This window comes from Triturus cristatus, chromosome 12 (genome assembly GCF_964204655.1).
Source record: "Triturus cristatus chromosome 12, aTriCri1.1, whole genome shotgun sequence".
NCBI classification, from domain to species: domain Eukaryota; kingdom Metazoa; phylum Chordata; class Amphibia; order Caudata; family Salamandridae; genus Triturus; species Triturus cristatus.
The window spans coordinates 16,046,142-16,069,392 of NC_140595.1; the positions used below are offsets into that span (position 1 = coordinate 16,046,142).

Genomic DNA, 23,251 nt, shown 5'->3' on the forward strand with positions numbered 1-23,251 from the left:
TGCACCTGGTATACTGATTTAACTTTTGTAGTGGGTTACTATGTATGTTTAACTCCCAGAAACTCTTAAAAACACACTCATCTGATTAAGTCATTTGAGATGTCATCAGTGATGTCATCACTGACCATGTCATGAATAATGTAATATGTGAGATCAGAAGCAGTGCATTGCTGTGGCGCAAGTTATAGTTAGCTCAGATAACTATAACTGCTGAATTTCACTGGCTTTGTATGAGTGAAATCTGAGCCCAACTATAACATCCCTGTAAACTATATATATATATATATATATATATATATATGTATATTTATATATGTGTGTGTGTATATTACCCACTGGCAGTCGCCAGTAGGTAGTTATAGTTAGGACCTATTTTCCATAGGAAATCCGCAACATTCTATTTGGAATAACATTGGCGTCGATTGATGAATCTTCGTGAAATTTTCCAAACTTTTGGCCAGCTCCGGTCCGCTCCTATCCTGAAAATTTCACGGTGATTCGTCAAGCGGGGCCAGAGAAAAATAGGGGGGTCCCAAAACACGTTTTCCCCATGCATTTTCCCATAGGACCTGTTGACGCAGCTACAGCCCGAAGTGCTGAACGGAATTACACCAAATTTGGCAAATAGGTAGTCCTCAGTTCAGACTCGTGCCTTTTGCTGAAATGGTGTAAATCCGTTCAGTAGTTCCTGAGAAAATCTAAAGTAAAATCACATATATATGTGGGCGGAGCCTAACCACACATCTCATCGTGAGATCTGATTGGCTGTCAGAACTTCATCCAAGAAGTGTTGGCAGCCATCTTGGGACCAATATACATGATAGCACCTCATTAAAAAGCATTGCAGTTAATTGAAGGTTTTAAGACTTTAGTTACATTATAAATCATTTGTTGATGTTACCATACTCATTTTAGGAATTGTGGTGTGTTCTAAGGTGATTTTACCATGTGAAAAAGCCTTCTGCTGTGATATCATGAATCATGTTTGAGAGAAAACTCTTTTCTCATGCTTTTCCCACAGATGTTTGGAAGGTGATCTATAAGCTAAACTGAGAGCATATTTTCTGTAAATTCACATTATCTTTCTCAGTCATGTGAGAATGAAGTCTGACATTCTCCGTAAAACATGTACATCCAACAAGGGCAGAGACTGTCAGTTGATTCCTTTGTGTTCTACTGCAGCTTCCCAGAGTGTTCTAAAGAACAACTAGAGCACTAACAGTCCTACTTATGACAAACGTATGGCACACCTGAAGCCATCTTGGTTTGAATAAAGTGGTAACTCTTAAAACATTTAATTTACAAAGGAACAAAATAAGGGGGTTCATTTTGCCATAGAAATTATGATTAGTGCTGCAGAAAGAAAAATTAGGGCACATTTTGACTTCTCAAATCCTCTTCTATTTCATAAAACAATTCTGACATGCAGACTGAAACATGCACTTTGAATACCAGCAGCAGACTTCCCTGGTGAGCAGTAGCTTTACTACAATGATCTAATGAGCAACTATAGTGCTAACATTCAGAATTTATGGCAAATGTGTGACACATCTGAATGCCTTCTTGATGGAACCAAAATAAAAAACTGAAAGTATTCCCACTGAGGAGACTGCAGTAAATGAGGAAATTAGGAAACTTCATAACAAATAAATCTCCCAAGATGGCCACCAGAGACAAAAGAGCCCATATGTAGCCCAAATATCACCCAGATGTAGCCCAAGTATAGCCCAATGACAGAATGTCCCAGAGTGTTCTTAAGAACAACTAGAGCGCTTACTGTCTTACTTATGACAAAAGCATGGCGCACCTGAAGCCATCTTGATTGAATAAACTGGTAACACTTAAAACATTTAATTTAAAAAGGAACACAATGAGGGGGTTCATTTTGCCATAGAAATTATGATTAGTGCTGAAGAAAGAAAAATTAGGGCACATTTTGAGTGACTTCTCAAATCTTCTTCTATTTCATTAAAAAATTCTGATATGCAGACTGAAACATGCACTTTTAATACCAGCAGCAGACTTCCGTGGTGAGCAGTAGCTTTACTACAGTGATCGAATGAGCAAATAGAGTGCTAACATTCAGAATTTATGGCAAATGTGTGACACATCTGAATGCCTTCTTGATGGAACCAAAATAAAAAACTGAAAGTATTCCCACTGAGGAGACTGCAGTAAATGAGGAAATTAGGAAACTTCATAACAAATAAATCTCCCAAGATGGCCACCAGAGACAAAAGAGCCCAAATGTAGCCCAAATATCACCCAGATGTAGCCCAATGACAGAATGTCCCAGAGTGTTCTTAAGAACAACTAGAGCGCTTACAGTCTTACTTATGACAAAAGTATGGCACACCTGAAGCCATCTTGATTGAATAAACTGGTAACACTTAAAACATTTAATTGAAAAAGGAGCACAATGAGGGGGTTCATTTTGCCATAGAAATTATGATTAGTGCTGAAGAAAGAAAAATTAGGGCACATTTTGAGTGACTTCTCAAATCCTCTTCTATTTCATTAAAAAATTCTGATATGCAGACTGAAACATGCACTTTTAATACCAGCAGCAGACTTCCGTGGTGAGCAGTAGCTTTACTACAGTGATCTAACGAGCAACTAGAGTGCTAACATTCAGAATTTATGGCAAATGTGTGACATATCTGAATACCTTCGTGATGGAATCAAAGTAAAAAACTGAAAGCATTTCCTACTGAGGAGACTGCAGTAAATGAGGAAATTAGGAAACTTCATAACAAATAAATCTCCCAAGATGGCCACCAGAGACAAAAGAGCCCAAATGCAGCACACATATCACCCAGATGTAGCCCACATGTAGCCCAATGACAGAAGTGTGCAAAACACTTATTTTTTGTGTATTCGCAGTTTTATATAGTGCAGACTTGTCAGGTATTGGAGTGCTTTACATGAGCATTGGTTACATCCCACAAGATCAAATTCATTTTGGTTGTAGATATGGGGATTTGAAAAGAATCAAATCAGAGGCCAGGGGCACGGACTCTGAAAATTGAAGGCAGGTAGGAGAGTGCAGAGGCAACAATTTGACCACACTGGGCAGGCAGGAAGGGCAGTGGCAGCACAACAGACTATGGAGGGCAGTGGAAAGGGGGGCAGGGGCAACAAACCAACAATACAGGACTGGCAAGAGAGGATGTGGCAATATAATAGACCATTGTGGGCAGAAGGAAGAGGCAGTGGTAGTACAGCCATACATGCCAACAGACCCGTTTCAGCCAGGAAACGTCCAATGTTTTTAAGCTCAAATGGGCTTTATTTGATCTGTCTCCTGTCTACAATCTCCTCTTTTTCAATGTAACTCAAAGGGGAAAATCAATACCCCAGTTTTTTTTCAACATCTCCCTCTTACCAAGTTCAAAATGTTCGCAAGTATGGTACATTGGATCATGGTAGGCAGGAGGAATTGGGGTAGGGACATGGACTCGGATAACAGAGGACAGGAGGGACATTAAGAGGTGCACCAAACTGACCCTACAGGGCAGGCATCAGGGTTTGCATCAGCACAATACACCACACAGCGCATGCGGGACGGGAGTGCAGCACAACAATCCATAGAAAGCAATAGGGAGGGGACAGGACCATGCACATGGACAACAGAGAACAGAGGGGAAAGAGGCTATGGTAGCCAGCAGACCATAATGGACAGACAGGAGAGAAAGCTGCAGCATAACAGACCATAAAGGGCAGGAGGGACGGATCAGGGGCATTACAATGGAACAGACAAGCCAGGAGGGAGGGAATAGGGGTCTGCAAATGGAAACAAGAGGGCTGGGGGCAAGGGGGCAGGGCATGAGCAGCAAGATGACCATGGAGGTCTGGCAGGATGGGCACTAGAAACAAGACACACCATGGAGAGCAACAATGAGACTATGGTGGCATACACACAAACCATGGAGGGAAGGTGGGAGGGGGTCAGGGGCAGCTAGCTGACAACACAGGGAAGGTGGGAGGGGCCATGGCAGCACAGAAGACCATGCATGGCAAGCAGGAGGATTAGTGGCAGTACAATGGATATGATGGGCAAGAAGGAGGGTGCAGGGACATGCACAAAGGACCATGGAGGATAGGGAGGGTCAGGACCTGGGCACAGACAAGAGAGTTCAGGGGAAGGGGCCTCACAACAGACCGCACGGGGCAGGCAGGAGGAGCAGTTGCAGCACAACAGACCAGGGAGGGCAGAAGGGTGTGGCAGTAAAATGGACCATGGAGGACAGGAGGAAGGGGATAGGGTCATGGCATGTGGACAGGCAGGGTGGAGGTGGCAGGGACAGGTTACAGTCATCTGACAATGCTAGGCAGGTGGGAGGGGAGTGGCAGCTCAACAGAACACTCAGAGTAGATAGGAGTGGCAGGTCCATGGAACATGGTGGGCAAAAAGGATGGAGCAGGGGCATGCACAAAGACATCGGAGGGCAGGGGGAAGGAGAATAGGGGCAGCAAGCTAAGCACAGAGGCTAAGCAGGAGGTCAATGATGGGCCATATAATTGGGCAATGGAGGGCAGGAGGAGTGGACTGGTACATCATGCTAAATGGAGGGCAGTGGCAGCACATCAGACCATGCATGGCAGGAGGGAAGAGGCTAGTCCATGGATTCAGACAACAGAGGATAGGGAGGAGGTGGATGGGGCAGCAAGCTAACTGTTCAGAGAAGGTGGGTATTAGGAACTTTATTGTTTTTAAAATGTGTGTCTGTGCGAACTACTTAAAATATGAACAAGTATGCAGCATAATCTCACTTTTATTCAGGAAGAAGAGGACGTTTGTGACTGTGACTCCGGGCACACTTGGCAGAAACACCCCCTGACCCTCCACCCCCCATCGCAAAATGTAATGCCCGTGAAAAGGGTAGGTGGACGCAGTGTTATATAGAACATAGTCCTGAGAGCACGATTGAAAATGAAAACTAGATATAGTATATGGTATAAACTATGCACCAAAAAGTGTGGTATAAGATGAACCGGGGCGTGAAATATAATATGCAATACATTGTGCGCAATGACAGATTCATTGGAGAGCGCGAGATAGCACAGGCACTAGCGCGTGCTATGCGATATGCGCCTTGGGGTGTAATATGCACAGGGCAGTGTTGTGTAACCTAACTAGTCTCTAAAGTTGTAATATAAAATATGTGCTGGGGAGTGTAACGTTGCATATGCACTGTGACAAAGATATGGATCCCAGATTGTAATATGTATGGCATAGCGCTGTGTGTTATAACATAGGCATCGAGGAAGGCACGTTAGATGGGGCAATATAACCCGTGCGAAGGTAAGTGTGGCATGACATATTCACGGGGTGGTGTTACAGTGCACATGGGCTAGAGAGTGTCATAGCATACGCACTAGCTGGTGGAATACAACACAGAGGTGTGAGGCACTCGGCGGGCACTGGTGGGTGTAACACAGCATTGGGCTCAGCCAGGAGCACGCTGTGACTCTCAAGTGAGGTTTGTCTCTTTTCCAGAGAGTAAAATAAAAGGTATTACACATCCGGCGGTGGATGTGTGTTTTATTAACCGTGAGGGGGGTTTCTTGCATAGTTTGGTCTAATTTTTGTCGAATCCCCTTTGAATGGCTTGGTGTGCGTGTATAATAAATGTGCCCGTCAATAGCTACGCATGTTTATATAAATAAACGACAAGGGTGTCTACTTGGAGAGTACCCACCGGCGGGGGCGCTGGGATTAGGCACGGTAGGGCGTCAGACACGTCAGAGCTTCACTAGCGGTGTAAATACATTCCATGTGGATTCATTCTATGCATAGTTGCCTTTTAATGAATATCACTCAAAACGTCATGGTGATAGGTACATACGGTTTGTCCAGCATGTCCTAGGTGTTTCTATAAATATATATTTTTTTAAAATAATAAAAAACAAAGGCCGGCCCCGGGGGATGGGGTCCCCGGGGCCATAAGTGGCCTGAGGAGGGGGGCAACGCAGCCCCCTCCTAAAGAATTTTATTTAAAAAAGGCCATGACCCGGGGGTTGGGGTCCCCGGGGCCGATTACGGCCTTGGGAGGGCCAAATTTATTTTTTCAACAAAAAAAATTAGGGTGCAGGCCCTGGGGGATGGGGTCCTCAGGGCCAGTAAATTAGAAAAAGAAGGGGGGCCACACAGCCCTCCTTCTTAAAAAAATAAAATAAATAAAAGACCGGTATCGCGCTGGAGGCCACGCCCCCTCCTTGCAGCACTCTGCAAACGCGCCCCCTGGCCAGTTGTAAGTTGGGGAATTAATTCCCCTTCAATACTGAGGGTACCTTAGGGCCAACTAGCCCAACAGGTATGCGCCAGGGAGCTGCGTTGCAGACAGGTGTTCTGAGGCCACGCCCCTTTTTACACCTCTATGCAACGCAGCTCTGTGGCGCTTACTGGAGGTACCTAGTGGGCTAGTTTGACCCTAGGGACCCCTAGGATTCAAGGGGACTTAATCTCTCAACTTAGAACGGCCACAGGGCGCGTTTACACAGTGGTGAAGGGAGGGGACGGGGCCTGAGGTAACGTGTGCAAACACGCCCTGTGGCGCGTTTTAAGTTGGGGAAATAATTCCCTTTCAATCCTGAGGGACCCTGGGGGCCAACTAGCCCACCAGGTGCTTCCAGTAAGCGCCACTGCACTGCGTTGTAGAGAGGTGGTCTAGGCCATGCCCCTTTTTACATCTCTGCAACGCAGCTCTGTGGCGCTTACTGGAGGTACCTAGTGGTCTAGTTGGACCCCAGGGACCCTCAGGATTCAAGGGGACTTAATCTCCCAACTTAAAACGGCCACAGGGCGTGTTTACACAGTGGGGAAGTGAGGGGACGGGGCCTGAGGTGACGTGTGCAAACACGCCCTGTGGCGCGTTTTAAGAGGTAGTTTTAATCCCCTGCCCTATTATATACTAGGGGCTTACAGAGGAGGTCATGCTGATCACAGGGGGACCCCAACGCATAGTGTTCCCTAGTGTATGTAGGTGTTTTCACTGTATTCTGAGTGTCTTTTAACATAGCACTGGCTCTAGGACTGGTTAGTCAGACTCAGTTACCACCAGTATCCGTCTGAAAAGGTTGAGGGTACAGGATGATTTTGCAACAAGGCTTCTTTCTGCTCTTCTGTTTGTTCTTTCTGCACGTTATCCTTCTTCCTGCACTTTTCTTCGTCTATGAGGTCTTCTGTTGCTTCTTTCTGCATTTCTTTTTTAGGTCTCGCCTGAGACAGCGCTTTAGCGCTGCTCTCGCGAGAGCTTTTGTAAAAGGGGGATCTGGAAGTGCAAACAGTGCTTTTCAGGCCTCCAAATACAGTGCATGTGCGCCGGGCGCGCGCACCATTTGGCAGCCTGAAAAGCACTGCCTAATCACTTTCACTTTCGCGGCCGCTTTGATGGACATCAAAGCGGCCGTGACCATTTGCCACCCCCTTCCTGCTTGTTGACCCAGACCTCTTACACAAACTAACGGGGTGGTGGATTAACAACCCTCCATGTGACTGGAGACCTCAAAATCAAAGCATTTTGTGTGTGTTAAAGGGGCGTAAAGTCACTTCTGCCGCTTCGATCATAGCAGTGATTTGTCATTTATGGCTCCTGCCGAGGCTTTCTTCAGCTTGTCGTGGAGGAGCAGGGTCCCAAAGTCCCCATACACTTCCACCCTCTATCTGAGGGGCTAGCCACAGGCTTACACATTCCCAGTCTGGCTAGACTTTTTCCGGATACAGACCACCGTTTCAGCTCCTCTTCCCTACCCGTGCAGGTTGCTGCTGTCAGCATCTTCAATGCTTTCACAGAGTTTTATGAATTAATAAAAATGATCTTAACCAGGCCCGAGGGATGCTGGGAAAAGGAAGAGGCACCAGGATAGAATTTTAATGAACTCTGAGCAGAACAGATTCCATCCTTCCACAGCTGCTCCCCCTACTCACCACTGCATGAGAATCACTACTCACGCCTGGCGCGCCTTCTCTACCCGTATCCGGTTCAGCCTCGACAGTAGTGATGGCAAGGGTCGGACTGTCATACGGGGCAATCTGGCAGTCAGACTTCCCTGGGATCAAAGCTGGCTCTGTTTACCTATGCGGCTAGATACAATCAAAATGACAACTAACTTTGCAGTCACTGTGTGTTTCATTTACTGTTTGCCAAACTAGAAGTTTAACAACTATGCCTTATTTGTAAAAACGAGAGGATATGGCATTACGGTCAGAAATGCTGGCTTTAGAAGCCCCGATGTCCGCACAACAGCCCGTGATTCTAGGCAATTCAGTTAATCTCCATGTGCCTATAAAAATGTAAAACTGCAAATCTGATCTTGTGTAACGTAACCTGGTGCTTCTGTAAAGCACTCTAATCCATTTCGGTCAAGTTTGCGCTATATAAAACTGGAAAAAACATTCTTCGTGCGTACACATCACTTCATGTAAACAGCGCCTCATCGGGTGAGCTCGAAGCGCTTGCAAGGAGCGCATTGTCACCCTCGTGATTCGGCCCTTTTTAGTACATTCCGAGTTTTACAGCCACTCTTGTACGTGGAAGTACACAAAACAGCTTAATTTGATCTGTTGGGAGGGGCAGGCTGGAAAGGGCAGTGGGGGTGAAAGACATTTGTCAGAGTTCCAGCCTGGCTTGTAGTCGCTGTCGTAAGTCAAGGATGGACAGGACAAGGCAACGCTTTTCCTCCACACCCAGCACGGCATCTGTGCAAACAGCTAATAGACACACAAGAATATACAAATGACATGGTCAAACTCAGGGCTTTAAGTGGGATGAATAAACTGGAGGGTCTCTAAAAGGGGCGTGGCCGATGTAATTAAGGGCGTGAACGCACTCCAATATCTTAGGGTAGAGTTCACGTTATATAAAACTGCAGAAGAAAAGAAAAACTGAGCTTTTAATGGAGTGTTTTCAACTTTGCAGTCAGCCTCGCCATCATACTACTTCAAAGGGTCAGCTTTCTTATCTTTATGGGGCCATGTGTTTCAAACACATGGCCCCATAAAGACAACAAAGCTTTAACAACGGACGAAAGTGAAAGTGGACCGTGGACATTAGATTTAAATGCTAAAAACTCTAACTTTCACAAATGCGAGACTGCTGCACGCCACACACTGCTGCACGGCAACTGCTGCACACTGCTGCATGCCGCACACTGCTGCACGCCGCATACTGCTGCACGCCACACACTGCTGCACGCCACACACTGCTGCACGCCACACACTGCTGCACGCCACACACTGCTGCACGCCACACACTGCTGCACGCCACACACTGCTGCACGCCGCACACTGCTGCACACTGCTGCACGCCGCACACTGCTGCACACTGCTGCACGCCGCACACTGCTGCACGCCGCACACTGCTGCACGCCGCACACTGCTGCACGCCGCACACTGCTGCATGCTCCTGCACGCCACACACTGCTGCACGCCACACACTGCTGCATGTCGCACACTGCTGCACGCCACACACTGCTGCATGTCGCACATTGCTGCACGCCGCGCACTGCTGCACGCCGCACACTGCTGCACGCCGCGCACTGCTGCACGCCACACACTGCTGCACGCCACACACTGCTGCATTACTCACTGCTGCATGCTGCACAGCACTGCTGCACGCAGCACACTGCTGCACGCCGCACACTGCTGCACGCACAATGCTGCGCACACTGCTGCATTACACACTGCTGCACGCCGCACACTGCTACACGAAACACTGCTGCACGCCTCGCACTGCTGCACGCCACACACTGCTGCACGCCACACACTGCTGCACGCCACACACTGCTGCACGCCACACACTGCTGCACGCCACACACTGCTGCACGCCACACACTGCTGCACGCCACACACTGCTGCACGCCGCACACTGCTGCACGCCGCACACTGCTGTACGCCGCACACTGCTGCATGCCGCTGCACGCCACACACTGCTGCATGCCTCACACTGCTACTCGAAACACTGCTGCATGCCGCACACTGCTGCACGCCACACACTGCCGCACGCCGCTGCACGCCGCACGCCGCTGCACACTGCTGCACGCCACACACTGCTGCACGCCACACACTGCTACACGAAACACCGCTGCATGCCGCACGCCGCTGCACGCCGCTGCACGCCACACACTGCTGCATGCCTCACACTGCTACACGAAACACTGCTGCACGCCGCACACTGCTGCACGCCGCACACTGCTGCACGCCGCACACTGCTGCACGCCGCACACTGCTGCACGCCGCACACTGCTGCACGTCGCACACTGCTGCACCCCGCACACTGCTGCACCCCGCACACTGCTGCACACTGCTGCACGCCACACGCTGCTGCACGCCGCTGCACGCCTCACACTGCTGCACGCCGCACACTGCTGCACGCCACACACTGCTGCACGCCACACACTGCTGCACGCCACACACTGCTGCACGCCACACACTGCTGCACGCCACACACTGCTGCACGCCGCTGCACGCCCCACACTGCTGCACGCCCCACACTGCTGCACGCCCCACACTGCTGCACGCCCCACACTGCTGCACGCCCCACACTGCTGCACGCCCCACACTGCTGCACGCCCCACACTGCTGCACGCCCCACACTGCTGCATGCCCCACACTGCTGCACGCCGCACACTGCTGCACGCCGCACACTGCTGCATGCCGCACACTGCTGCACGCCGCACACTGCTGCATTACTCACTGCTGCATGCTGCACGACACTGCTGCACGCAGCACACTGCTGCACGTCGCACACTGCTGCACACTGCTGCATGATGCACACTGCTGCACACTGCTGCACGCCACACGCTGCTGCACGCCTCACACTGCTGCACGCCGCACACTGCTGCACGCCACACACTGCTGCACGCCACACACTGCTGCACGCCACACACTGCTGCACGCCACACACTGCTGCACGCCACACACTGCTGCACGCCACACACTGCTGCACGCCACACACTGCTGCATGCCGCTGCACGCCGCACACTGCTGCACGGCGCACACTGCTGCACGCCCCACACTGCTGCACGCCCCACACTGCTGCACGCCCCACACTGCTGCACGCCCCACACTGCTGCACGCCCCACACTGCTGCACGCCCCACACTGCTGCACGCCCCACACTGCTGCACGCCCCACACTGCTGCACGCCCCACACTGCTGCACGCCACACACCGCTGCACGCCGCACACCGCTGCACGCCGCACACCGCTGCACGCCGCACACCGCTGCACGCCGCACACTGCTGCACGCCGCACACTGCTGCACGCCGCACACTGCTGCACGCCGCACACTGCTGCACGCAGCCCACTGCTGCACGCAGCACGCAGCCCACTGCTGCACACAGCCCACTGCTGCACGCAGCCCACTGCACACTGCTGCACGCCGCACACTGCTGCACGCCGCACACTGCTGCACGCCGCACACTGCTGCACGCCACACACTGCTGCACGCCACACACTGCTGCATGCCGCTGCACGCCCCACACTGCTGCATGCCCCACACTGCTGCACGCCCCACACTGCTGCACGCCCCACACTGCTGCACGCCCCACACTGCTGCATGCCGCTGCACGCCCCACACTGCTGCACGCCCCACACTGCTGCACGCCCCACACTGCTGCACGCCCCACACTGCTGCACGCCCCACACTGCTGCACGCCACACACTGCTGCACGCCACACACTGCTGCACGCCACACACTGCTGCACGCCACACACTGCTGCACGCCACACACTGCTGCACGCCACACACTGCTGCACGCCACACACTGCTGCACGCCACACACTGCTGCATGCCACACACTGCTGCATGCCACACACTGCTGCATGCCACACACTGCTGCATGCCACACACTGCTGCATGCCACACACTGCTGCATGCCGCACACTGCTGCATGCCGCACACTGCTGCATGCCGCACACTGCTGCACGCCGCACACTGCTGTATGCCGCACACTGCCGCACGCCGCACAATGCTGCGCACACTGCTGCACACCGCACACTGCTGCACGCCATACACTGCTGCACGCCACACACTGCTGCACGCCACACACTGCTGCACGCTGCTGCACGCCACACTGCCGCACACTGCTGCACGCCGCACAGCTGCACGCCACACACTGCTACACGAAACACTGCTGCACGCCACACACTGCTGCACGCCGCTGCACGCCACACACTGCTGCATGCCTCACACTGCTACACGAAACACTGCTGCATGCCACACACTGCTGCACGCCGCACACTGCTGCACGCCGCACACTGCTGCATGCCGCTGCACGCCACACACTGCTGCATGCCACACACTGCTGCACGCCACACACTGCTGCATGCCACACACTGCTGCACGCCACACACTGCTGCACGCCGCACAATGCTGCACGCCGCACAATGCTGCACGCCGCACAATGCTGCACGCCGCACACTGCTGCACGCCGCACACTGCTGCACATTGCTGCATTACTCACTGCTGCATGCTGCACGACACTGCTGCACGCCGCACACTGCTGCACGCCGCACACTGCTGCACGCCGCACACCGCTGCAAGCCGCTGCACACCACACACTGCTGCACACCACACGCTACTGCATGCCGCACACTGCTGCACGCCGCACACTGCTGCACTCCACACACTGCTTTTATGCGAGTTTATGCTACTGACATTGTAAATGACAATGCCTTTTATTTGTTTTAAAACCAAAACATAAATAAAAGGCATTGTAATTTTACAATGCCAATAGCTCAAAATCTTATAAATGCGAGACCTATTGCATTGCAAATGCTTGTTTTCTTTCTGTGCGTTTTTTCTTCTTTCTTCACATGTCCTATCTCTGTAGGCATAGTTAGAAATTAGCATTTAAAAAACCTTTGAAATTCACTGAAAAAACCATAGGTTTCAGGCACGTTATAGTTAGGAATTAGCATTTAAAAAAACCTTAGAAATTCACTCAAAAAACCATAGGTTTCAGGGGCGTTATAGTTAGCTGGACTTTTCACTCGTACAAAACCATTGAAATTCCCCTGTTATAGTTAGCTCAGCTAACTATAACTCGTGCGCCCGCAATGCACTGCTGATGATGTCACATATTACATCACTCATGACATGGTCAGTGACATCACTCATGACATCACTGATGACATCTCAAATGACATCACTGATGACATCATCCTTGTGATAGAGTGGCAGACCTCCTCTCCCTCTAATATAACCTTTGATACACACATTCAAAAATAGAAACTAAAATTTTCAAAACAATGGACATACCAATATCAGTTACAACAACCTATTCAGTAATTCTAAGATCCACATACACATCCACTCATTCACCAACAGTCCTATACAGTCACTCATACATGTACTCACTCATCATATGTACTCATACACCTATACATCCTGTTACACAATGCCACTCATCCATAGAGTTACTCACACACATAGTCACTCATGCTAATAAAGAATCAAACATCCATTTACTTGCATATACAGTTATACACACACCACCACACTTACTTCTACAGAAATTTACACATACTTAGTCTTTTAAACAATCACTTATAGAAACACATACTTATTCATACAGGAACTCTTTGAATCTCTCACTCTCACATATACTCACTTATATACACCAATAGTCACATATACTAGTTTAAAACATATGTAGTTACTCATAAAGACACTATTGAGACAGTCATTCACTCACTAACACACCCATGCACACACTCATCCACTCATACAGTCCTGCACACCTGCTGTCTTCAACACATACAGTGAGTCACTCATTCATGCACCTATGCACTACGTAATACCCCCCCACCGAACCATACAGACACTCAGACACTCATACTGATACTCAAAAAAAAACCTAATAACCTATATAGACACTCATGTAGCTACTCACCAACCCATGCAGCCACTTATACACAAAGTGAGAGACTGATACAGATATTTACATGTTTAAACATTACTCACTAAGCCATGTATTCACTAAGATACACTTAATCAGTCAGTTATACAATCAATTTTTCAAAAACAAATCATCCATTTAGACACTTATATGCCCATTTATTCTTCCATTGACCTTGAGATATACATATATAAAACATATGTAATTTTCAGAAAAACACACAATTACTGGATGATGTCATCAGTGATGTCATTTGAGATGTCATCAGTGATGTCATGAGTGATGTCACTGACCATGTCATGAGTGATGTAATATGTGACGTCAGCAGTGCATTGCGGGCGCGCGAATTATAGTTAGCTGAACTAACTATTACGGGGGAATTTCAATGGTTTTGTACGAGTGAAAAGTCCAGCTAACTATAACGCCCCTGAAACCTATGGTTTTTTGAGTGAATTTCTAAGGTTTTTTAAATGCTAATTCCTAACTATAACGTGCCTGAAACCTATGGTTTTTTTCAGTGAATATATATATATCACTGCACATATGCAGAGATACACATATTTTTGTTGTTACTGCTCAAAGATAAAGGTTGGGTGCTCCGTCCCTGCTCACAAACACGTTACAGACCGGTTCGCTGTCACTACAGAGGGATACACACAGGGCTTTGTGTTGCACAGGCATACTGGTGTGTGCACTGTTCCTACTCTGCCATTATCCAGGGCCCTGTCTCATTACAGTGACACAGGAAGGGCTCTGTTGCTGCAGTTTTTACCTTCAAAGAGGTCTCTGCCATACAGCCGTGAGGCAGGGCTCGGCCTCTGGATACAGACACTTCTCAGTTGTGTGCACAGATGCACTTGACAGGACCCCACACCAAGAAACAGGCAGGCAATGACGCGGCGCTCAGGCTCCCCGGCCCCTTTAAGGCACGGCACATGTCGTGACAAGGCTCGTGGTGAGTGGGCGGGAGTTGTCCCTTATTGCAAGTGACAGGGTGCAAAGCTGTTCGCTACAAATCAAGGCGACATCATGAGACGTGTGTCTGCCTGCCTCGTGCTTGAGAGTGCAGTGACCTGAAAGGCAACAGGTCTACAAGCGAGAGCCCTGCTGGCATCTGTGAGCAGCCTGAAAACAAGGGCACGTCTCTTCCTGGCACACTCAGGCAAGGACTGAGGGTAAGCATGTGCAGCCCCTTCCTACCACACTCAGGCGAGGGCTCGACACATACAGCACCTCCCTGACACGCACAGGCCAGGGCTGATGGGGTCAGTGCACGCAGTCCGTCCCTAGAACACTCAGGCGAGGGCTGCGGGGTCACCAGGTACAGCCCCTTCCTGGCATGCGAGGGCTGGAGTATCACTAGGTACAGCCCCTCCCTGGCTCACTCAGGGGTGGGCTGGAGTATCATCAGGTACAGCCCCTCCCTGGCAGGCGAGGACTGGAGTATTACCAGGTACAGCCCCTCCCTGGCTCACTCAGGTGAGGGCTGGAGTATCACTAGGTACAGCCCCTCCCTGGCTCACTCAGGGGTGGGCTGGAGTATCATCAGGTACAGCCCCTTCCTGGCATGCGAGGGCTGGAGTATCACTAGGTACAGCCCCTCCCTGGCTCACTCAGGGGTGGGCTGGAGTATCATCAGGTACAGCCCCTCCCTGGCAGGCGAGGACTGGAGTATCACCAGGTACAGCCCCTCCCTGGCACACTCAGGCGAGGGCTGGAGTATCACCAGGTACAGCCCCTCCATGGCACACTCAGGCGAGGGCTGGAGTATCACCAGGTACAGCCTCTCTCTGGCACACGATGGCTGGAGTATTACCAGGTACAGCCCCTCCCTGGCTCACTCAGGTGAGGGCTGGAATATCACCAGGTACAGCCCCTCCCTGGCTCACTCAGGGGTGGGCTGGATTATCATCAGGTACAGCCCCTCCCTGGCAGGCGAGGACTGGAGTACCACCAGGTACAGCCCCTCCCTGGCTCACTCAGGGGTGGGCTGGAGTATCATCAGGTACAGCCCCTCCCTGGCAGGCGAGGACTGGAGTATCACTAGGTACAGCCCCTCCCTGGCTCACTCAGGGGTGGGCTGGAGTATCATCAGGTACAGCCCCTCCCTGGCAGGCGAGGACTGGAGTACCACCAGGTACAGCCCCTCCCTGGCACACTCAGGCGAGGGCTGGAGTATCACCAGGTACAGCCTCTCTCTGGCACACGATGGCTGGAGTATTACCAGGTACAGCCCCTCCCTGGCTCACTCAGGTGAGGGCTGGAATATCACGAGGTACAGCCCCTCCCTGCCTCACTCAGGGGTGGGCTGGAGTATCATCAGGTACAGCCCCTCCCTGGCAGGCGAGGACTGGAGTATCACCAGGTACAGCCCCTCCCTGGCACACTCAGGCGAGGGCTGGAGTATCACCAGGTACAGCCCCTCCATGGCACACTCAGGCGAGGGCTGGAGTATCACCAGGTACAGCCTCTCTCTGGCACACGATGGCTGGAGTATTACCAGGTACAGCCCCTCCCTGGCTCACTCAGGTGAGGGCTGGAATATCACCAGGTACAGCCCCTCCCTGGCTCACTCAGGGGTGGGCTGGATTATCATCAGGTACAGCCCCTCCCTGGCAGGCGAGGACTGGAGTACCACCAGGTACAGCCCCTCCCTGGCTCACTCAGGGGTGGGCTGGAGTATCATCAGGTACAGCCCCTCCCTGGCAGGCAAGGACTGGAGTATCACTAGGTACAGCCCCTCCCTGGCTCACTCAGGGGTGGGCTGGAGTATCATCAGGTACAGCCCCTCCCTGGCAGGCGAGGACTGGAGTACCACCAGGTACAGCCCCTCCCTGGCACACTCAGGCGAGGGCTGGAGTATCACCAGGTACAGCCTCTCTCTGGCACACGATGGCTGGAGTATTACCAGGTACAGCCCCTCCCTGGCTCACTCAGGTGAGGGCTGGAATATCACGAGGTACAGCCCCTCCCTGCCTCACTCAGGGGTGGGCTGGAGTATCATCAGGTACAGCCCCTCCCTGGCAGGCGAGGACTGGAGTATCACCAGGTACAGCCCCTCCCTGGCACACTCAGGCGAGGGCTGGAGTATCACCAGGTACAGCCCCTCCATGGCACACTCAGGCGAGGGCTGGAGTATCACCAGGTACAGCCTCTCTCTGGCACACGATGGCTGGAGTATTACCAGGTACAGCCCCTCCCTGGCACTCTCAGGTGAGGGCTGGAATATCACCAGGTACAGCCCCTCCCTGGCTCACTCAGGGGTGGGCTGGATTATCATCAGGTACAGCCCCTCCCTGGCAGGCGAGGACTGGAGTATCACCAGGTACAGCCCCTCCCTGGCACACTCAGGCGAGGGCTGGAGTATCACCAGGTGCAGCCTCCCCCTGGCACACTCAGACGAGGGCTGCAGTATCACCAGGTACAGCTTCTCCCTGGCAGGCGAGGGCTGGAGTATCACCTGGTACAGCCCCTCACTGGCTCACTCAGGATTGGGCTGGAGTATCACCAGGTAAAGCCCCTCCCTGGCACACTCTGGCGAGGGCTGGAAAATCGCCAGGTACAGCCCCTCCCAAGCACACTCAGGCGAGGGCTGGAGTATCACCAGGTACAGCCTCTCCCTGGCTCACTCAGGAGTGGGCTGGACTATCACCGGGTACAGCCTCTCCCTGGCGCACTCAGGCGAGGGCTGGAGTATCACCTGGTACAGCCCCTCCCTGGCACACTCAGGTGAGGGCTGACGTATCACCAGGTGCAGCCTCTCCCTGGCATACTCAGGCGAGGGCTGGAGTATCACCGGGTACAGCCTCTCCCTGGCTCACTCAGGTGTGGGCTGGAGTATCACCAGGTACAGCCCCTCCCTGGCACACTCAGGCGAGGGCTGGAGTATCACCAGGTACAGCCTCTCCCTGGCACACTCACGCGGAGGATGGAGTATCACCAGGTACAGCTCCTGCCTGGCTCACTCAGGCTTGGGCTGGAGTATCACCAGGTACAGCCCCTCCCTGACTCACTCAGGCGTGGACTGGAGTATCACTGGGTACAGCCTCTCCCTGGCACACTCAGGCGAGGGCTGGAGTATCACCAGGTACAGCCTCTCCCTGGCACACTCACGCGGAGGATGGAGTATCACCAGGTACAGCTCCTGCCTGGCTCACTCAGGCTTGGGCTGGAGTATCACCAGGTACAGCCCCTCCCTGACTCACTCAGGCGTGGACTGGAGTATCACTGGGTACAGCCTCTCCCTGGCTTACTCAGGTATCACCAAGTATAGCCCCTCCCTTGCACACACAGTGGTCTCGGCCTGCTTCAACACACTAAGAATGCTGAAGAAAATCTTCAAGTGGCTACCAGTCAACACCAGGAAGATAATCAACAAGAGTCCTCCTCACCAGAGACTAGCCTATGGAAAAACACTGTGCACAGGGATTACCAACCAGTTCACACGAAGACTGCTAACTGTCAAAAATACAGCAGCCAGGCTAGTCCTCAACCTCTCATGCCAAGTCAACATCACATCACAATTTAGGGAACTCCACTGGCTCCAGATATATAAGCGTGTTCGCTTTAAACTCCTCACCGACATCTGCACAGCTCGCCACAACACTGACCCTCCCTACCTGAACAGCCGCATTCACTTCCACCAACTGTCCAGACACCTTCGTTCTGCTATTAATCATTAGCACACAGCTCACGCATTCACAAAAGCAGAGCAGGTGGCCGCGCCTTCTCATACCTGGCCCTAATGGTAGAACGACCTCCAACAACACATCAGAGCCTCTTCCACTCTTCTTCACTTTTGCAAGAAGCTGAAGACCTGGCTTTTCGAGTAAAGCCCTAGGGCTGGCCTCGCACACCTGCTACAGAGCGCCTGAATACCCTCGCTGGTGATTAACGAGCTATAAAAACACAGACACATAACAATGTGATGGCTTCTTAGACCTCAACCCACAATTCTTGGTCCTGGCTCAAGTCCCAGTACATCACTAGGGGATACCCCCCCCCCCCCCCCCCACACCGCAAGCGCAGATATATTTCAAGGCATGGGCGAAGTGTGCTCTGGCATAGAGCCCCCACCTTTTAGGGGCCCCGTCATTAAGCTTTCGGGACAGTACCGGACTGTTATGAGTTTTAAAATTGCCAGTTTGTTTGTGTTCCTTTTTTTGAGCCAGCATAGGCTGTCCGCCCAGCACGGCCCCCAACAGAGAGATCGTGGGGGAAAGAGACAAATTCCTGTTAGATTCTAGGCTGATTCAGCAAGTGCTTTAACCTTTTAAAGGGCATACGCCTATGCCCAACTCCACAGGCCTTTGACTTTATGCACCATGTGCCCCTTACTGAGCAGTAAAGACTGGCATTGTGTGGTACCTCTATGACTGCATCGTCCTTTTAGTGCTGTTGCCAGACTGTTGTCATAATAGCCTGCTGCCGCGTGGCTCTGAATACCAGCTGCAGCCTGTGCAGGTGAGAGAGGGGTGGGGTGTTTCGACAGACGATGATGAGGGAAAATTAATTATTTGTTTAATTTTCCCTCGTCATCATCTGTCGAAATCCCCCCCACCTGGCCCCACTGCTCATACCTGCATGGGCCGCGGCTGCTGAATACCAGTCCCACGCAACGCAGCACAAGCAGCGCAATGAACAAAAGCACCGTTCACAGACTGGCGTCACCACACATTGTGGATACCAGGCTTGGTTGGAGCACTGGTCCTTCTGCTTTTCTGGAACAGGACAGCTGGAGACCACTTGCACCAAGGTAGGACCCTCCATGGAAGGTTACCTGTCAGCGTGCGGCGCAGAGCGCATTATACGCTGCCTCTAGGGTTCCATTGGCCTTGGCCATGTGGAGCTGCTGGGCTGGTGCAATCACAGCATAATGCACCTGACTCAGAATCCTTGTTCCTCACTGTGCAGGTATGGGAGCGCCGTAAACAAAAAAACACCCCCCATATGCACAAAAGATGAGGGGGCACTCTAACGCACCGCCAGCGGTTGAGGCTGCTCGTTTTTCTGTTTCTCTGGTGCCGGCCAGCCAGAGAGGGGCTGTCCATGGTTGGGCTCACATACGTGACTGAGCTGAAAATGGATGATACATTCTGAGTTGTTCCGAGCAGGGGACCCCAAGTTATATTTAGCCTGGGGTCCCCGTAATCCTTAAATTGTCCATGGCTGGAGGAGGAAGAAGTAAAGCTTGCATTACTCATCAGTAGTTTGTAATACTCTGAGGCACTGATTCCAAGATGAGCAGGAATTAGAATGCTGTCATGCACTCCCCTGAATTACCAACACTGCAGGGAATGATAAACATGGGAAGTGACATGAACCCGGCATTTCAAAGGGTCCCCTATGGAACGGGGAACGGCTATTACTATACCACATTACCTCCTCGTTAGTCTTCCTCGCCACATGACTAACACAGTGAGCTTCAGCTCCACACCAGAACCCTCCAAAGCCAAAAGTCAGCATCCCATGCCTCCCATCCCCTCCCAATATGGCCGACCCAGTCACCCATGACCCCTATAAGAGGCGGGCCGGCCCAACCCATCAGCCTGTTTTTTTTGTTCTGCGCATGGTTTCTCTCCAGTTGCGTCTTCAGGTAAGTGGTTCCTGCTTTAGCGGGAGCATGGGTCCTTGGCTGGTGGTCCTGCGCTAGCGGACTCTGGGGGCTTTTGGACCTCCCCCCTTCCTTCCCTCGGTCTCTCTGGGGCCGGTTAGGCTCTGCTTTAGCGAGCCAGGGGTCAATAGGGGGGCGGCGGGGTGGTCTGCGGCTCTGCTGTGTCTGATCCCTTCTGGCCCCTCGCCTCGCACTGATACGCGCTCCCGTTCCCTTCAGTTTTACCCGGGCGTTGGGAGTTGCTGTGGCCTATTGGTTACTGTGGTTCTTGCAGTTCCCTTTGGTGTGTTCGGTTGGTATTTCTTTCAACCCGGTACTGTTCCTTGGTGGGTTGTAGTCTCCCCTGGTTCGTGCATCACTGGTGCGTGTTCCCTGTGTTCCCCTGCCCCGTCACGACCGTGTGGGGCGGGGGGGGGGGGGGGCGGCTCTGCCTCAGGCACCCGGCGACCCGTTTGCCGCGGCAGCGCCACCATGTCCCTGTCTCCGCGGGCCATCCCCTAGGGGCTGGCGTTGAGCTCACCTTCTGCTGTCCGGGGCGGTGCCGTCCTCGGCGCTGTGGTCTCCTTTCGGCTACGCGGCTGGACGCGTTTGGTTCCCGGTCCTCGCCTCGCCCACGGCTCCGGTGGGCGGGGCATCTCACGGGCGTATTTCTCTCCTACGGTGGCGGTTCCGCTGTTCCTGAGAGTGTTTGGATCTGTGGTGCCTGTGGCCTAGTGCTTAAGGTATTTGTTTCTTGTTCTGAAAGTTACATGTTCGGATCCATGTGTTGCCAGGGTTTATGCAACTTGTGCCGTTTCTGTGGGTGTTTGTGACGCCTTGTTACGGGGCGTCATTTGGTTTTACACGTGGGGCTTCCTATTTTCTCCGCTGTTTGCCTGCCCGGGCTGCTGTGGGACTCCTTGTACAACGGAGTTACTGTCCCCGTGTGGTTCCTTCCCGGTGTATTCGGGTCTGTGACTCTTTCTCAACGTGGTCCGGGCTCGGTTCCGTTTGCTTCGGTTTTGGCTTGTATTGCCCCACGGAGTGCACGCTAGGGGCCTGGGTCCGGGTCTCTCTGGCTTCGCTCGTCTTCCATCTGGCTGAGCCTTCCTCTTTCTCCTGGACAGAGTCCTGTGGGGCCCAGCTGTTCCTTTTTTTCCTCTGGTGGCCTTCGAGGTTGTGTTTCCTCGCTGTGCTTTCCATGCTCGTGGTCGCGGTTTACTCCTCGTCTGGTCCACTTGGTTTTTTCTTTCTTCCTGGTGGTTTGTCATGGTCCTGTGGGTGCCTGTGCACTTCTGTTCTCGGGGCCGGCGTGCCCTTCGGGGTGCCTGTGCTCTTTGCAACTTCCCGGGTTGTGTCCCTGTGGCGTGCTCTACTGGTCGCTGTTTTGGACCGGGTGCTGTGGCTCTTGGTTTTTTTGTGCCTCTGGTTTTCAAGGCTCTCACAGGACGAGGGTTTGAGTCCCGCAAGCGCTGTCAAGGTGTCGTTGGTTGGCAAAATTTCAAACTCTTCTTTATGTGGGGTGTGCCGCGGGGTCACGGCTTCGGTTGGTTTGCGGCCCTTGTCCTTCTTCCCTTCCAGGCTTTGGGCCTACGGTCCCTCCGTTCTGTATGCAAGGTTGACCGCGTGGCCTAAAGGTTGGGGCGCCTGTCTTCATCTCTGTCGCTGGCGCCACCCGCCGTCCATTCGGGTGCGGGCGGTGGTGGCTGTAGGCGAATGTCTTTTGCTTCTCTGTCGTCCTTCCTGCGAGCTGGCGGTGTGTTGCCTTCTTTCTCTCCCCACTCCCACTGCTCTGCCCCGGTTGTTCGGGGTTCCCAGGTGGTGGCCCTGCTTTGTCGGGTTCTCTTGCTGGTTCCTCCTCCTTCTGGCAGTCGCGGCCCTGCCCTGCCCTCCCCCCTCCCCCGCCGCCTTGTGCTTGGTGCCCTGCTATAGCGGGCTCTGGGGTTTGGGTTTTGGCTTTTGGCTGCCCCTCTCTGTGGGGGCGGCTGTGGGCTTCTCTGTTTTTTCCGAAGGGTCCCTCGGCCCCCTCTGTCTGTTTGGGGCGCGGGGCTCGGTTGGCTTTCAGCTTGCCGTCGGTGTCCGCTCTGTGCCCGTAGTTCTTTCATACCTTTCCGCCCTGGTTTGCATGGCCTGGTCTGCTTTCGGCGGCAGGCCCGCCTGGGTCTTCCGGGTGCTGTGGGTTTTGGGGTCCTTCTTGGACTCTCCCTGTCGTGTGCGGGTCTGCGGCTGTGCCGCTCCCTCTTCTTCATGCACCCTGTCTCGGCGGTCGGCTTCTTGCGTTCGCCGTGCTTCTCCTTGACCCCTGGGGGTTGTGATTTTGTCTTGCTCCCCTGGTTTTTTCTGTATGGCCCTGGAGCTATGGCTCAGTGGTATGTCTTGTACCTGTGGTTGTTGGGTTATCGCAGGTCAGGGTTTGTGTCCCGCAACTGATGTCAATGTGTCATATGTTGGCAAACTGTCGTACTCTTATGGGAGGATGTGAGGGAATCTTTGTGACTTCTATAATTGATCCATTGATCGCTAGATTGACTTCAGCTGATCTGGTTTGTGTTTGGGTGTCCCATTCCTTCCTCTCTGTGGCACTTTCTCATGGTGCTTTGCGCTCAGGTGAGTGGATTACTGCCACGGTACTGGAGCACTGCTCATTGGCATTGGGCTTTCACTACCTGCTTCCCATGCTACTTCTTCCACTTGATTGGGGCCTTCCTCGTATGGTGTTTTGGGTGCTCGCTTCGGCGGCGAGTGTACTCCACCTGG

The 23,251-nt window shown here is 52.5% G+C and overlaps 1 protein-coding gene across 4 annotated transcripts in view; it reads right to left on the bottom strand.

The window, feature by feature from the left end:
• The window catches only part of CELF5 (CUGBP Elav-like family member 5), a 376,224-nt gene that overhangs the window by 110,976 nt on the left and 241,997 nt on the right, over positions 1-23,251 (bottom strand). The gene's annotated exons all lie outside the window — the stretch shown is intronic.